Source organism: Macaca nemestrina, chromosome 4 (genome assembly GCF_043159975.1).
Source record: "Macaca nemestrina isolate mMacNem1 chromosome 4, mMacNem.hap1, whole genome shotgun sequence".
Classification (NCBI taxonomy): Eukaryota; Metazoa; Chordata; class Mammalia; order Primates; family Cercopithecidae; genus Macaca; species Macaca nemestrina.
The window spans coordinates 36,918,802-36,935,064 of NC_092128.1; the positions used below are offsets into that span (position 1 = coordinate 36,918,802).

General features: G+C 41.0%; 1 protein-coding gene and 1 long non-coding RNA gene across 3 annotated transcripts in view; one reads left to right on the forward strand and one right to left on the reverse strand.

Annotated features, from left to right (window-relative positions):
• Positions 1-8,570, reverse strand: part of LOC139362749 (uncharacterized) — a 45,021-nt gene extending 36,451 nt beyond the window's left edge. Inside the window, exons 1-2 of one of the 2 annotated variants that reach the window (XR_011622009.1) lie at positions 8,507-8,570; positions 6,919-6,994 (exon numbers count right to left, since the gene is read on the reverse strand). This is a non-coding gene — a long non-coding RNA (uncharacterized lncRNA). The remainder of the gene's footprint in view (positions 1-6,918; positions 6,995-8,506) is intronic. The other variant, XR_011622010.1, reaches the window with a different exon arrangement.
• A 151-nt stretch (positions 8,571-8,721) lies between these two features.
• LOC105475252 (aminoadipate-semialdehyde synthase) overlaps positions 8,722-16,263 on the forward strand; it is a 69,317-nt gene continuing 61,775 nt past the window's right edge. Inside the window, exon 1 of the mRNA XM_011730338.2 lies at positions 8,722-8,836. The gene's annotated coding sequence lies outside the window, so the exon portion shown is untranslated. The remainder of the gene's footprint in view (positions 8,837-16,263) is intronic.

Below are 16,263 nucleotides of genomic sequence, written 5' to 3' on the forward strand. Positions count from 1 at the left end.
CAAAAACTATAAAATCCCTGGAAGAAAACTTAGGCAATACCATTCTAGACATAGGAACTGGCAAAGATTTTATGATGGAGACATCAAAAGCAATTGCAACAAAAGCAAAAATTAACAAATGGGATTTAATTAAACTAAAGAGATTCTGCACAGCAAAAGAAACTATCAACAATGTAAACAGACAACTACAGAATGGGAGAAAATTTTTGCAAATGATGCATCTGACAAAGTTCTAATATCCAGTGTCTGTAAGGAACTTAAACAAATTTACAAGAAAAAAAACCATTTAAAACCCGGCAAGGCATCAATAATAGACTGGATAAAGAACATGTGGTACATATACACCATGGTATACTATGCAGCCATAAAATCAGTGAGATCATGTCCTTTGCAGAGACAAGGATGGAGCTGGAGGTCATTATCCTTAGCAAACTAACACAGGATCAGAATATCAAATACCGCATGTTCTCACTTATAAGTGGAAACTAAATGATGAGAACACATGAACACATAGGGGGAACAAGACACACTGTGGTCTTTTGGAGGGCTGAGGGTGGGAGGAAAAAGAGGATCATGAAAAAAAACTAATGGGTACTAGATTAATACCTACGTGATGAAATAATATTACAACAAACCTCCATTACACAATTTACCTACGTAACAAACCTGCACTTGTACCCCTGAACTTAAGTTAAAAAAAAAAAATGGACAAAGGTCACGGGCAGCCACTTTTCAGAAGACATACGTGCAGCCAACAAGCATATGAAAAAAGCTCAACATTACTGATCACTTGAGAAATGCAAATCAAATTTTATTTCTTCATTAGACTTCCAGGAAACTACATTTTCCTGGAAATGTGGTTCTAAAGCCTCTTAAAATAAACTTCCACTCTTGTTCTGAAACTTGCTTCAGTCTCCTTTTCTTCCTTATGCCCCTCAGTTGAATTATTTCTTCTGAGGAGGCAAGAATTGAGGTTGCTGCAGACCCATAAGGATTAGTCACTGGTAACTTGGATATTATTTACTGGTAACATAATGAGAATCTCAAACCTGAGTTGTTCAAAACCAAACTCCTGATCTTTCTCCTACCCTGCCCTTCAAGTATCTTCCCCATTTTAGTTAAAGGCAACTTATTGCTTCTACATTGTTGATGCCTAAAATCTTAGTGTTACTCTTGACTCATCTTTCTTTCAAATTCCACATCTGAAAGTTGGCTGGGAAAGTTTTACAGAGAAAATGTTCTTTTTTTAAAAAAAAATTTTCTGTCTGGAGGGCAAAGGCCTAGCTGCAGGCATTCTGGAAGCAAAGAGAGGAAGGGGTTTAAGCTTCCCCATGAAGTAAGTAAACTTTGGCTTATTCCTCCTACTGTCAGCCCCTCATCCTCCACTCACTTTATTTTTATCTACCCTCCCTCATTTTGTTCGTTTTTCATTTCTCAGTTTTATCCAGGTCCAAATCTACTTCTTCACATAACTGCCCAGATTCCTCAGCCCCCTACTCTGTGTGGGGCAGCTAGTTGATCCTGGTGGATTTCAAAGACACAGAACTCAAGTCTCTGACTTTTAGAAGTAAAAACATTAGGGCCTAATGTTTTTAGGGCCTAATGAGCGGTGGCTCAGGCCTATAATCCCAGCACTTTGGGAGGCTGAGGCGGGTGGATCACCTGAGGTTAGGAGTTTGAGACTAACCTGGCCAACATGATGAAACCCCTGTCTCTAGTAAAAATACAAAAACCTAGCCAGACGTGGTGGCGGGCACCTGTAATCCCAGCTACTTGGGAGGCTGAGGAAGGCAAATTGTTTGAAGCCGGGAGGCGGGTTGCGGTGATTAGTGTGGTGTTGGTCTTGACACATCATTTTTGGCATACTAGGCATTCAGTTTCTTAGGATAGAAGGAGTATTTATCTTAACTATGTTTACAGAACAACTCACATACATTTTGGAATTAACCTGTGTATATAGGTGCAGACAACACCCTGTTTATTAAATTCTTGCCGTGTGTGTGTGTGTGTGTGTGTGTGTGTTTGTCTTACTGTTGTTTTGTTTTAGAATCTTGGGTTGTTCAATAACAGTAAATAAGAAGACAAAAACGTCTGTTTCTATCATGGGCAGCGTCAACAGTTTACCATCCAATGAAAGCATCCTCCTCTGCTTTTCTTTTTCTGTCCCTTTTAAATTCTATTATGTTTGTTTCTGAGGAGCTACACAGATGGCAATTAGCATGAGAGTCAGTTGAATGTCAGGGATACTTTCTCCATTTTACTTCACATTTTTTTGCTGTGGCCTTGCCTATACTTTGATTATTTTTCGTAGCTGCTACTTCTTACACGGCTACACACACACACACACACACACACACACACACACAGACAGACACACATAATATGTATACATATATATATATATATTCTTTTTATTTCCTTCTCATCTCAATAGTGAAATGACTACTTTAAAAGATTGCTTTCGTTCAGTTGATCCAGATTGAGACTAGAAGGAAAAATCTTGACTCCTCTTTTATTTCCTGAGAAAAGGAAAATAGTTCAGAGTAGTCTGAGGAATGTGAGTTGTGCAAAATTTATCAGACCCAGAGAGACATGAGTATAGGACTTGCCCATAGTTGTGGTGGTGGAGGAGGACAATTATTTAAAGCAATTTTGTTCCTAACTAGCTGCCTTATCCATTATCTCCATGTTCCTGGGATTTGTGATACAAAGAACAATGTATGGCTAGTCGATAGCAATAATGTAAATTATTGGCAAATAATTTAGGAACTGCCTTTTCCTTTCCTTTAAAAATTTACTTGTACCCGCTGATAATGGGAGTGTATATTCAGGGCAAGTTGAATATATCCTCTCTAGTTCTGGTCCTCAAACTTCAACCAAATAGACTCTTCACTTATATTAAGTTTGCCTCAGTTTTTTCCTTTAGGTTGACACTCCTAAACCTGGTCTGTTAGCTGGCTCTAGCTCAACCCCCAGAAAGATTACCTGTGTGTTTTATTTGTGCTTTAACTTTTTCCCATCTTCTTCCTCAATCTTTTCTTAGTTCTTTAAAACATCTTTTCTTTTGAGACTTTTGCTCAAAAGAGGATGGGGAAGGGAACAGTGGATTTTCTTCCTTGCGTTGAATACATTAGATCCATTATGTCAGCGAGATGCATCCTGAAATTTGCATTCCCCAAATTTGCTTACATTATTACAAAATATAACTTTCATGCATTCATTACAGTGATGTGTAACTGAAAATTCAAAAGTCCTGATAGACTTGTGGTAACAGTTACTAAGCGGGCAGCAATGAGCAGCAAATCTGCCCAGTGAGGTGTACCACACGTGTAACTCTCGAAAGAAGCCACAGACCATTGGGAAGTTTTTTTTAAAACATTAGAAACCAATACAAGTTGACCCTAAAAATGCCAAGAGGCTTGGAATTTTCTTGAATTTTTTTTCAAGAAGGATTCCCTAAATATGACTAATGGCAGAGGAGGTAAACTAGGAATTAGCTTTCTTTCCTTCTTTCATCTAAGGGTGGTGGTTGTAGGGGAGAACAGTCTTGGTTGCACGAAGTGAGATTTAGATTTACCTGTGGGTGGTTCCTGCTCTTGTTTTACTTGAATTGATTTTTAAATTCTTTGCAGGTAAAAAAGGTGTGTGTTATTTCCAAGATAATATGGGAGTTAGGCAACAATAGTAATTTTCATTTAAAAACTTTTCTTTTCGAAATTACTTCTTATTTTGAATTTGCAATTTCTGCCTATAAGAACGTTCTGTTTACAATAAGTAGAATATTTTATTAGGGTGAGTGTATCATAGATGATATTGTAAAAATTGCTGTTCATTTAAGAAATACAATTAGTCTTGACTATGTCATCCATAGGTTCTTGGAAACTATTACTTTAAGCAAAATGGCATACATATGCTTGTAACAAAGCCATTTTTTCTTATCAATGTTATAACAAAACTATGTTGAATAAAATTATGTTATTCAAAGAACTGCTGCATGTTGTTTTGCTTAAAGTCACTGTTTCCAAGAACCTGTTGATGATGTTAAGTGAGGACTTACTGTATAAAATTTTGAGAAATAAATGGAACACATTTAGGAGCTTGCTGGATTTCTTCCTCCTTCTCCTCTCAAATACCTACTTGCTTTCTCTTTATAGAAAAACTTATTTAAAAGTGAGACTGGGTTCCAAATGCGATGAAAGGTGAGGGGGTGATAAAACAGGACAAACTAGTAAGCTTTAACATTAGCTCACATATATTAAGAACATGGCTCATTTAATCTTGACAACCCTATGATGTTCTCCACTGTCCTGATGGGAGAAAGCGAGATTTAAAGAGACAAAGTGACTTGCTAGTGAGTGGCAAAGAAGGGATTAAATCTAGGTCCCATTCACTCCAGTTCTCAAGTGCCAAAGCACTACCTTTCAGGACCTCACAGGAAGAACCAGACTAAAGTAGAGAATGACCATGGAAGAGAGAAAGCCAACGTAGGTGAGAGAAAGAGGCAGCCTGAGTGGCCTAGACTCAACTTTCCAATTTCAGGAGCATGGACTCGGCACCCAATGTGGATGGAAGGGGTCTCCCTTATTAAAAATGTTTGAGGGGTTGATTGCAGGAGCTGACTTGAGGGGTATCCAAGGTTTGTTTTTGTCTCTCATCTGTTATCCCTTTCATTATAAAGAAATTTCTGAGATCTGTCGCACTCATTACAACAAATGTCACCACACCAAAAAACATTCAAAATTCCTCATTTCAAGAACCAGTATTTCTCATGTGTATATTTTGCAAAATTTCTAAAGTAAAGCAAGAGAGAAGCACACTGAGCCTCAGGTCCTCATTGGATTCATGATGGTCCAGGGCCCTCTCCCAGCTTTTCCTATTTAGGAATTAAATTTCAGCAGTTTTTCCATGAGTGTTCAACCATTTGCAGTGGGACTCACAGTGACCAGTTATACAATTCATTCATTTCAACAAGCAGTTGCTGAAAACATTTTGTGTTGAATATTCTTCTTTGAACCCTCTAGAATTTATGTCCGTTTCTGCACCTGCTCTGCCCCCACAATGGGAGGGGACCTTTTTGGGCTGCACTAACAATCTGGCTCTATTTATGTTCAATTAGTAGAAGCCACCAGCAGGAGTTAAAGGGGCAGGAGCAGAGTGAAGTAAGATTATTCCTTCCCTATGGAAGAACAGGGGTCTGCAAACTATAGCCCAGATGCCCTATCTGATCTGCAGCCTACTTTTGTAAATTTAGTTTTATCGAAACACAGCCACACATATCCGTTTAAATATGGCCTATAGCTGCCTTTTACACTCCAGCCAGCAGAGCTGAGTAGTCATGACATGACAGAGATGGTATGATCTGTGAAGCCTAAAATATTTATTTTCTGGCCCTTTACAGAAAAAAAGTTTGTTGACCCCTGCCTTAGTAGGTTCCTCTTCAGGTAGGATAAATCTTTTTTTGTTTGTTTTTGAAATGGAGTCTCACTCTTGTCACCCAGGCTGGAGTGCAGTGGTGCAGTCTCGGCTCACTGCAACCTCCGCCTCCCAGGTTCAAGCGATTCTCCTGCCTCAGCCTCCCAAATAGCTGGGATTACAGGCGCATGCCAATGCGCCTGGCTAGATGTTGTATTTTTAGTAGAGACAGGGTTTCACTATGTTGGCCAGGCTGTTCTCGAACTCCTGAACTCAGGTAATCTGCCCACCTTGGCCTCCCAAAGTGCTGGGATTACAGGCATGAGCCACAGTGCCCGGCAGGCAGGATTAATCTTTAGGCAGCTTTTTTCCTGCCAGAAACACTACTGTTGGTTGAATGACACTCCCTAAAGTTACAGCTACAGCTACCGTTACACTACAGATATAACTATTCCCGAGTTCTGGTAACTAGTTCTTTCCCTGGCCCTGTTTAGGCCTACGAGTGATTGTCAATGTTGCTAGTCCCAGGAACTACATGACACATATACTGCCACTTTCCTTTATCCCTGCACACACTCAGTCCTTTTGTGTCTCCTAATTTACCCAGTTGGATTGTGCCACCTATTTCCTGCTGAGACCCCGACTGACTTATTATATGCATAGCATCGTACTAGAAGCAATGAAAAAGAAAGAAAGAAAGAAAAAAAGAAAATAAAAGAAAAGAGGAAGTCCAGCACTTTGGGAGGCCGAGACGGGCGGATCACAAGGTTAGGAGATCCAGACCAGCCTGGCTAACACGGTGAAACCCCGTCTCTACCAAAAAAATACAAAAAACTAGCCGGGCGAGGTGGCGGGCGCCGGTAGTCCCAGCTACACGGGAGGCTGAGGCCGGAGAATGGCGTAAACCCGGGAGGCGGAACTTGCAGTGAGCCGAGATCCGGCCACTGCACTCCAGTCTGGGCGACAGAGTGAGACTCCGTCTCAAAAAAAAAAAAGAAAAAAAAAAAGAGGAAGTCCATGTACATAATCTTATTTTGTGGTGGTGATGACAGGTGAGCTGAGCGATGTGGATAAGATAAGTATGAATAACTATGATAAAAGGAAGACTGTGATAAGTACAATAAGAGAGGCCAATACACAAGGGAGAAGGGGAACAATCACATCTGGCTGAAATATTCAGGAAAGTTTTCATTATTTAAGTGGCATTGAGCTGAACCCCAAAGGGCTGGTTAGTTTTAGAAAGGTGCATATTTTTGTAAATTAGAATTACAGATAAAGGTATAACATGAGGTATTTGAAGGAAAATAAATAATGATTTCCAGTTTCTTTAGCAAGACACTTGACAGAGCACTTTGGCCATTATCTCATTTTGTTCTCATGACTCCAGGAAGTAGTTGCTATTGTTAACCCATTAACAGATAGTGGAGCACAGGTTTTTTTTTTTTTTTTAAATTGAGTAACTTGCCCATGATTTACAACTCGAAGGAGAAAAGTAACGATTCTTACATTCTTACCCACATGCTTAATCCTTAGGAAGATAGCAAGGCATACATTGTGTTTCAGTGGTGGTTTCAGGCTGGTTCTGCTGCAGAAATAAAGCTAAGGTCATTGATTTTGGCCACATCTGAAGCAACTAACATTATGCGAAGAACTTTGGGCTAATGCTCCACAAGTACTGGGTAGTCTCTGAGACTTTTTGCTTAGGCCAATGAGACAATTAGAGTTGTATGCTTAAAAAAATATGGACTATGTTGTATATAAAAAGGGGTTTGAAGTAGGGTGATAGTAGTGGGGTTTTTAAAGGACAGTGTCAACACCACAGGTAAGCCCGAGAGACCAGAGGAAGAACTGAAGTGACCGTGGCTTTTTAAGTCTGGACAGGTGGTGAGTAGGAATGCAGTGATATTAATAACAGAGCAGGTGAACACAAAAGGGAAGGCTTTATTTTATTTTATTTTATTTTATTTTATTTTTTGAGACACGGTCTTACTCTATCACCCAGACTAGAGTGCAGTGGCATGATCATGACTCACTGTAGCCAGAACATCCCCGGGTTCAAATGATCTTTCCACCTCAGCCTCCTGAGTAGTTGGGACCACAGGTATGTGCCATTACACCTGGCTTTTAAAAATTTTATTTGTTTTTTATTATTTTTATTTTTAGTCGACACAGGTCTTGCTATGTTGCCAAGGTTAGTCTTAAACTCCTGGGCTCACTTGAGCCCAGGTCTCCAGCCTCAGTCTCCCAGAGTGCTGAGATTACAGGTGTGAACCACTACACAGCCTTTGGAAGACTTTCCAAGAATGATAAGGGATCGGATTTTGTAAATGTGAAGCTAAAGATACGAAGAAAATTCTAACTCTACTTACAGATAGAATTCTAATTTGGGGCTGGGCACAATGGCTAACACCTGTAATCCCAGTGCTTTGGGAGGACGAGGTAGGAGGATAGCTTGAGGCTAGGAGTTCCATACCAGTGGCCTGGTCAACACAGTGAGACCCCATCTCTACCATAAATGAATAAATAAATAATTTTATCTGCAATTCGAGATATGAGTGGAGTCTCAAGAATGTTCTGGCTATTGTTGACTTAAGAGTTCAGTAGCTAAATACATCTATGGCAGGTATAAGAAGAGTAAGTGGTGGAGAAAGTTGTAAAAACAGGAGGGAAGATTAACTTCTGACCATTGACTCCTTGGGGGAATCACAGCGGGGCTTCAGACGATTTTTCAGTTCCTAGTGCTGGGGATAGTGTCTGTGAAATACGTTTTCCTCTTCCCTCCAGGCCTCCTACGTAGTTAGGACCTTTCAAGAACACTGGACATTGCCATATGCACATGAACACACTCAGATTTAATTTCTCAGATTCTCTGCTTGCTGGCTTCTAAAACTGTTGTAAGAACTGTTATCTGGCTTCATATGCTTGTGACAAGGCGGTGAAATGCTTTGAAAAGTGCCTATAGCTAAACAAACGTGAGGTACCGGCACTCGCAACTTTTCCCCAGGAGATGTGCACCTATATTTAGCGCGTAATGCCCCGACTATTTTCGTTGTTTTCTGTCCCAGCCGGCCTTCTGCCACGGACAGTTACAAACCTGGTCGATAATTATCCTGGGAGAACTCGAAGTCCCAGCTGAGAACGCAGGTCGGAGATCAGAGAGGCAGAAGGACCTTGGGGAGGAGCAGGGGCCGGGCATGACGTAGCACCTGCCAGGCCGCCGATTGGTGGAGGAGAAGGTTGTTCCCGCAGGACGGCTGCTGATTGGCTACGGGAGGCAGAGGCGTGACGTCCTTAGAAGTTGAGCAAACACCTCCTACTTCCCGGGCTTCCATCCCAATTTCTGCTAGGAATTCGGAACCTCCCCTGCAGCGACTCAGAAGATCCGAGGCGGCGGGGGACAAGTCGGCGCCCCAGAGCGGACGAGGTGAGGAGAGGTCCCGGAGGAGAGCTGAGCAGACGGGCGGGTGGGCTTAGCCTATGAGATGCGCTGGAGATCGCGGGCCAGACTCGGGCTGTCGCTGGGAGGGGCCCGGGAGCCTGGCCTTCGGGTCCCGGTGCCGCGAGGCGACCCGGGCCGGGCCGAGAGAAGGGAGAAGGCTGCGACCATTCGGGCCTCCCTGCGAGGAATGGAGGGAGAGCGCAAACGCAGAGCGTTTCACTGCGAGGAAGGGAGGGAGAGCGGTCAGTGCAGCTCCAGCATTTCTAAGTAGAAAGGCGAGAGATTGCAATTCGGATTTCTTTTCTTTCTTTCTTGGCGGATAGTGGTGGTGCTGTGGCTGGGGAATAAAGAAGTGCTTAAGCTGTGGAAACAACGCCTTGTTACTTTTTGGACCGCGTGCTTAGAGGGGACTTCTGGCTGAGGGGCGGTGGATGGAAATTTCGGGGAGGTTCCTTTCCCCTTCCCTCCCCACGCCCGGCGTAGCCAAACTCTGATCACAAACTTCTCTCCTTGTCCATCTCGGGCTGCCCACTCTCCGAGACAGAGACCCATTCTCCAGCAAGGATCGGAGACGGGTGGAAGTGGGAGCCTTGCAAGTCTGGGTTTCCTGAACTCCTAAGCGCCTGCGGGGCTGTGCGGACCGTTGTGAGCGCTCGCGCGGGAGGGGGCGCGGGGAGAAGCAGTTTACCCACCCTCCTCCGTTGAGTGGGGCTGAATGTCTGTCTATCCTGACAGCTTCAGAAGAAGAAATGTGCTTTTCAGATACTGATTTCAGGGGAATGGGGGTGGGGGGAGCGGGAGAGAGAGAGAACGAGCGCGCGAGAGAGAGGAAGAATGAGTTCAGTAACTTGAACAAGGATTAACATTTTTTGATGTTGTGGGTCATCAGTGGGGAAGGTGCAGCTGTGAGATGTAGTTATACACAGGACGAAAAGGTCCTTGACTGAAGGACTGCGGCTTTTCAATACTTTATTTTAAAAACCCCAAAACACTGATGGCACTTTGGTGTTTCTAGGTTTGTGTATTTTGTCCCTTGCACTCCCCTCTTCTTTTTTTCCCACGAAAATGAGTGAATCTAGGGCTACATGACTTGGCTGTGTAACCTGGTGGCCATTCTGCAAAGTGAGTTAGGTGGACAAAAATTGAAGCCAATTTACCAGAATCATTTTCCTACTCTCCAGATAATCATATTTGTTATCAGTCTCACTTGTTAATGACGATGGCGTGATCAGAACTTTGGTTTATTTGTCACTGAATTTTTTTCTCACTAGTCCTTTAACAGACCTTGGTTCAGAATTTTGGAAATGATCTTTGGTGTGTAAGAAACCACCATTTAACAAAATATTTTCACTATTTTCATTTATACTTTTATTAATGTTCTCATAGAAATAACATTACAAACAGTGGTAAATTTTTTAGGTAAGGCCACAAAAGATTCTATGCAATTCATGAAATGATGGAAACAAACATTTGGAATGAGAAATAACCCCCAAACATTATTACCACATTCACTTGATCTAAGGTGCCATTAATTGTAAGATGCATCCCTATATCATAGATGCTAAAATGTATTTAAAAAATTGTCTTAAATTTGATGAAATACAACATTAAAATAGTAATTTATTTATCTTGAACATCCATGCCTAAAGTTTGAAGTTGAAGAGAGGGCTTATTGGGCTCTAATTATTTTTTTTTCCAAAATAATGTAAGGGTGGGGGATTAATATGGACCCATCGTGAAGGCCTTACTATGGTGTGACAGAGGAAAGAAATGTTAGCGGTGGTTGTGCTTGCTTTTGAGGAGTAGGCAAGACTGGAGGCTTTTTCTTTTCTTAAAATTTATTGTTTATGACACACAGCAATGCTCAGCACTTTATGCATACTAGCTCAATTAAACGTCACAAGAGCCCTAAGAGGTAGAGGTTCAGATGACTCTCATTTTGCACTTGATGCACAGACAGGTTAAGTTGCCAGTCAAGGTCACAGAGTAAGTTTGGCCGCCAAAGAACCCAGGAGAGAAACCAGTATTCCTTTGAGGTATCCATCTTTTGTTGCAGGCTCTTGGCTCCTGTTCCATGCTATTAATGCAAGTAGCGCAAGTGAATGTCCACTCTTTCTTGATTGTGTTTTTGGTATTTTGTTTCCCTGTTTGGTGTACTTTAGCTGGAAATTAATAAGTCAGAGTGCCTATTTATGTTCTACATTTCTAATGTTTTTGTCATTCACAGTGTCCAGTCACTACTATGCTTAATAGAATCAGAATATCGGAGCCCGAAAGGGACTTTAGTATTATATTTTAGTCTGGGCAAGGAAACTGAAGTTGAGAGGAGGAACCCTACATCTAGTTATGTGTCCCAGCTCCCATGTCTAAGTTTTCCCGCTACACTGTACTATATTTCATAACATTCGCTGATCTATGAGATCTTGGAAGAGAATAGAGAATTTTAAAAAAAATTTTTTTTTTTTTACAGGGTTGGGGGATGTGAGTCTCTTCTTATTCATGTGTCTATTTTGTTTGTTTTCTTGCTGCATAGGTCTTTATAATGTTTATTGAATTTGCTCATTCATTTATTCATTCTTTCTTAAAACACTTGCTGTTTTCCCATGTGCCTGTCATTGGGAATACAGAGATGAGTAAAACACAATTCATACACATTTACAGTTTAGCAAAGAGACAGACAAGTAAGCAGACAAGCATTTTGGACTAGACTACAATTTAGAACTAACTTTGTATTCCATTTCAGTGAAGCTAAAATTATGAGCTACAGACCAGGAGAAATATGTGTCATGCTTATGGATAACTTTGAGTAGGTGATGGGCTGGGGAAAATATGAAAATTCTCAAACCACATTAATTAACACTAATAGACCTCCTCCCCCGAAGTCTACTATTTTCTTCTTAATCCGGTAAAGTATTTTATAAAAGGTTTAACATGGAAGCATTAAAAGAATGTACCAACGCACAGGAAGTGAAAGTATAGAGAGCAGTGTTAATGCAAGCCCAAGCTTAGTTCTAGCAAGCCTTGAAATGGAGAGGGATTTGGATTCCTTCTAGGCCATCAGCAGGTGCTCTGTTAATTCTGGAACTCTTTTTAACCTTTCCAAAATATATTATGGTTTTGATACCTAGTGTGGACCAAGACTCATAGCCATAGAGCTGCCACACTTATTTACAGACACCAAGGCTTCTTGAGAAACCATGGGTTTTAATATATACTTGTTTTTTTTTTTTTAAGTTACTTGGAAGGGTGAATATAAATAATTAGTGCTGTTGATCCATGAACTTATTTTCTTCATCTAAAGACTACATTACTCCATTCTTAGTCTCAATATTTAATCACAATGTATTCCTGATTATTGCAAATAATTTGTCATTGAGAAATCCCCCGTGTGATTTGATAGTTTTGGTTTGAGTCACTGAATTATGCCGTAGTGAAGTTATTTTAAAGATCTAAAATAGATGGACAAAGAGCACGTTCCTAACTGTGGTGATTGAAGTTGGAACATTTGGCCTTAATTTCTTCAGAAATGAATGTGTGATCCTTGATACATATACCAATAGAAGTGACAGGAATTAAGAGGAGCAATGAATGCTTAGTTCATTCTTTTTTTTTTTTTTTTTTTTTTTTTTTTGAAACTGAGTCTCGCTCTGTCGCCCAGGCTGGAGTGCAGCTGTGCAATCTCACTGCAAGCTATGCCTTCCTGTTCACGCCATTCTCCTGCCTCAGCCTTCCGAGTAGCTGGGACTACAGGCGCCCGCCACCGCACCCAGCTAATTTTTTGTATTTTTAATAGAGACGGCGTTTCACCGTGGTCTCGATCTCTGACCTCGTGGTCCGTCCCCCTCGGCCCCCCAAAGTGTGGGAATTACAGGCATGAGCCACCGCGCCGGCCGCTTAGTTCATTCTTAAGTTCTTGTAATGCTTGTGCATTGTTTTGCTTAGGTAGGTGAACTGTAAGCTTAAAAAGTATTCTGAGTGGGTTGGTGCTATGGGAAGGATTGAAGAGACTTAAAGAATTTTTGCTATTTGATGGAAGACTGAAAAGCTCTATGAGAATCTCAGCTCTCTTCATCTACCCACTTCTCTTATAAAAACTGCAAAAATTAAATACATCATTTGGTTTTTTCTTTGTTTGTTTGTTTGTTTTTGAGAAAGTCTCACTTTGTTTTCCAGGCTAGAGTGTAGTGGCATGATCTTCACTTACTGCAAACTTCGCCTTCAGGATTCAAGTGATTTTCATGCTTCAGCCTCCCGAGTAGCTGGGACTGCCAGCATGTGCCACCACGCCCAGCTAATTTTTGTATTTTTAGTAGAGATGGGGTTTTGCATATTGCCCACGCTGGTCTCGAACTCCTGAGGTGATCTGCCCACCCTGGCCTCCCAAAGTGCTGGCATTGTAGGCATAAGCCACTGTGCCTGGCCAAATACACCATTTTAAGGCATAAATACTGCCTGAAAAGTAGCAGAGAGAAAAATCTTGATTGAGTTACATTTAAAGAGTTACACCAATGAGAACAACAGAGTGTCTTATTGTGACATCAATTATGATAAGTCATTATAAAAATACATAATAGAGGCTTGGAAAATGCTTTCTATAAAACAGAAAAAAAATCCCCTATTTCTATGGGCCTCACTATTCTTATTTTTTTTATTTTTTATTTTTGTGTTGTTTTGTTTTGTTTTTTGTTGAGATGGAGTCTCGCTCTGTCGCCCGGGCTGGAGTGCAGTGGCCGGATCTCAGCTCACTGCAAGCTCCTCCTCCCGGGTTTACGCCATTCTCCGGCCTCAGCCTCCCAAGTAACTGAGACTACAGGCGCCCGCCACCTCGCCCGGCTAGTTTTTTGTATTTTTTTTAGTAGAGACGGGGTTTCACTGTGTTCGCCAGGATGGTCTCGATCTCCTGACCTCGTGATCCGCCCCTCTCGGCCTCCCAAAGTGCTGGGATTACAGGCTTGAGCCACCGCGCCCAGCCCACTATTCTTGTTTGTAATGCAAGATTTTAAATTACATTCTATCAGGCCCACTTTGACTCTAATATTTGGATAAAATCAATAATTAATAATTCACCATTAGATATTGACCAGTACCATTTAATTAGATAAAACTAATCCTGGGCCGGGCGCGGTGGCTCAAGCCTGTAATCCCAGCACTTTGGGAGGCCGAGACGGGCAGATCACGAGGTCAGGAGATCGAGACCATCCTGGCTAACACAATGAAACCCCGTCTCCACTAAAAATACAAAAAAAAAATTAGCCGGGCGTGGTGGCGGCGCCTGTAGTCCCAGCTACTCGGGAGGCTGAGGCAGGAGAATGGCGGGAACCCGGGAGGCAGAGCTTGCAGTGAGCCGAGATCGTGCCACTGCACTCCAGCCTGGGCGACAGAGCGAGACTCCGCCTCAAAAAAAAAAAAAAAAAAACTAATCCTGAACATGGGCAGGGACTGGATTACTGCTTCTTTATATCTTTACCAAGTGCATCATGCTGTGCATATCTTAGGTAGGCCCCAGATATTTTTTGAATTAAAGAGAATCAAAAGCATTTGTCCCATATTCCATGTACAATTTTGATAACTCTATCAAGAAACTTTCTGGATTTCATTATAATTTAAATATTAGAAAATATTCATGCTATAAGCAAATGAGTAGCTGTTTTTATATTAATATATGTAATTGTACAAAAGACAAGTCTGCTCACACTCTGAAAGGACCTTTCTAACCACACATGAGATTCTCTGTCCTGAGAGTGGCTTTTCTTAAATATAATCTTTTATAAATAGATTTTATAGAATCTGCTTTGCTTTGGTTACTCCATGTGATTTAGAATGATGGTGTACTCAGTGACCATAGCACAGCTCATGGTCATTTACAGAAAATGGTGGGATAAGTATGGAGTGCTGAGCTCTGTCTTTGTGTCTCTCTCTCTCTCTCTCTCTCTCTCTCTCTCTCTCTCTCTCTCTTTTTCCTTTCCCTTCTCTGGAAAATAATAAAAAATACAAAGAACATTCAAGCATGATCTTTCCTCTGATTCTCATGTTTTTGTTGCAAAGTTGGTAATTAGTAAATTAAAAGATTAAGTCTTGCTCCCTTGAGAGATGGAAAGATAAGACAGTATCATAGAGTATGTTCTCCTATTGCTACTGGGCAACTTTCACAATTATCTTCCTGTCTCAGTACATAGAAGTTCCTTCTTATCCAAGTTTTCACTTTCCATGGTTTCAGTTACCCACTGTCAATCTGGTCTGAAAATAGGTGTATAAAGTACACTAAGATATTCTGAGAGAGAAAAGAGAGAGAGAGAGAGATACCACATTTACATAACTTTTATTACAATATATTGTCATAATTATTCCGTTTATTAGTTATTGTTGCTAATCTCTTTCAGTGCCTAATTTATAAATTAAACTATATCATAGGTATGTATGTATAGGAAAACACATAGTATATATAGGGTTTGGTACTATCAGAGAATTCAAGCATCCACTGGGGGTCTTGGAATGTATTACCACAGATAAGCAGGGGCTACTGTATCTGGCTGCAATTCACTATAATACTCCCATGACTTTTAGAGACATTTCAAATTCCTGATCAGTTTTAGGTAAGTAAATAAAAGTGTATACCTTAGTGGTGTTCTGTTTTACAAAAACAGAGAAGAAATCTTTTGAGTTTCATTTTTATATTTGAATTGTTAACCTCATGTAACAAAGGGAAGACTGTTACAATTTGTCAGAGGAAAGGTCTTGTACCCTACCCTTGACTGTGTGACACTTCTCTTTCTCTATTTTCCTCCTCTTTGTTCTTTCTAACTCTTTCTTTCCCCTCTCTGCCTCCTGCTTTTCTACATCCTCCTTGCTTGTGTTACAAGCTGTTATCAGCAACCAACACTATCGGGTAACCTCACTAGAGCTGGTGGTGAGTAAACCCCGATCTTCCATCCTTCCTTCATTGAAGGCATTCCAGAAATATACATTGAATTTACTTCCTGTATTCTTTAAAAATACCACAAAATCCAGGACAGAAAAAGCTAAAGCAGCCCCCGTTGGCATTGCCATGAAATACTAGACAGCTGCAGTGCAATTCAGAAATTCTCACTGTTTCCTGTTTCTTGAAGACCTCAGAAGCAAATGAAGTGTAAATCTTGAAAGTTCTATTCTGAGCCAAGTTTTAAGGTTCAGGCAGTAATTAGCAGTTATACTAGAATCAAACTTTTTTTTTCTAAGCACCCAGAAATCTAGAATTTGTCTTGGCAGGTACTCAGGAATGATTTTCAGTATAAAGCAGGAAAAGCAGTCAAGAGAGGCACCGCATGCTGTGGGAAGAACGCTAATTCACTGTAACTGTTGAAGGCAAAGCCATATATACGGATCTGATTTCTTTCTGAAACAAGAGTTGGCTGGAGTTAACAGCATGTGTTGGA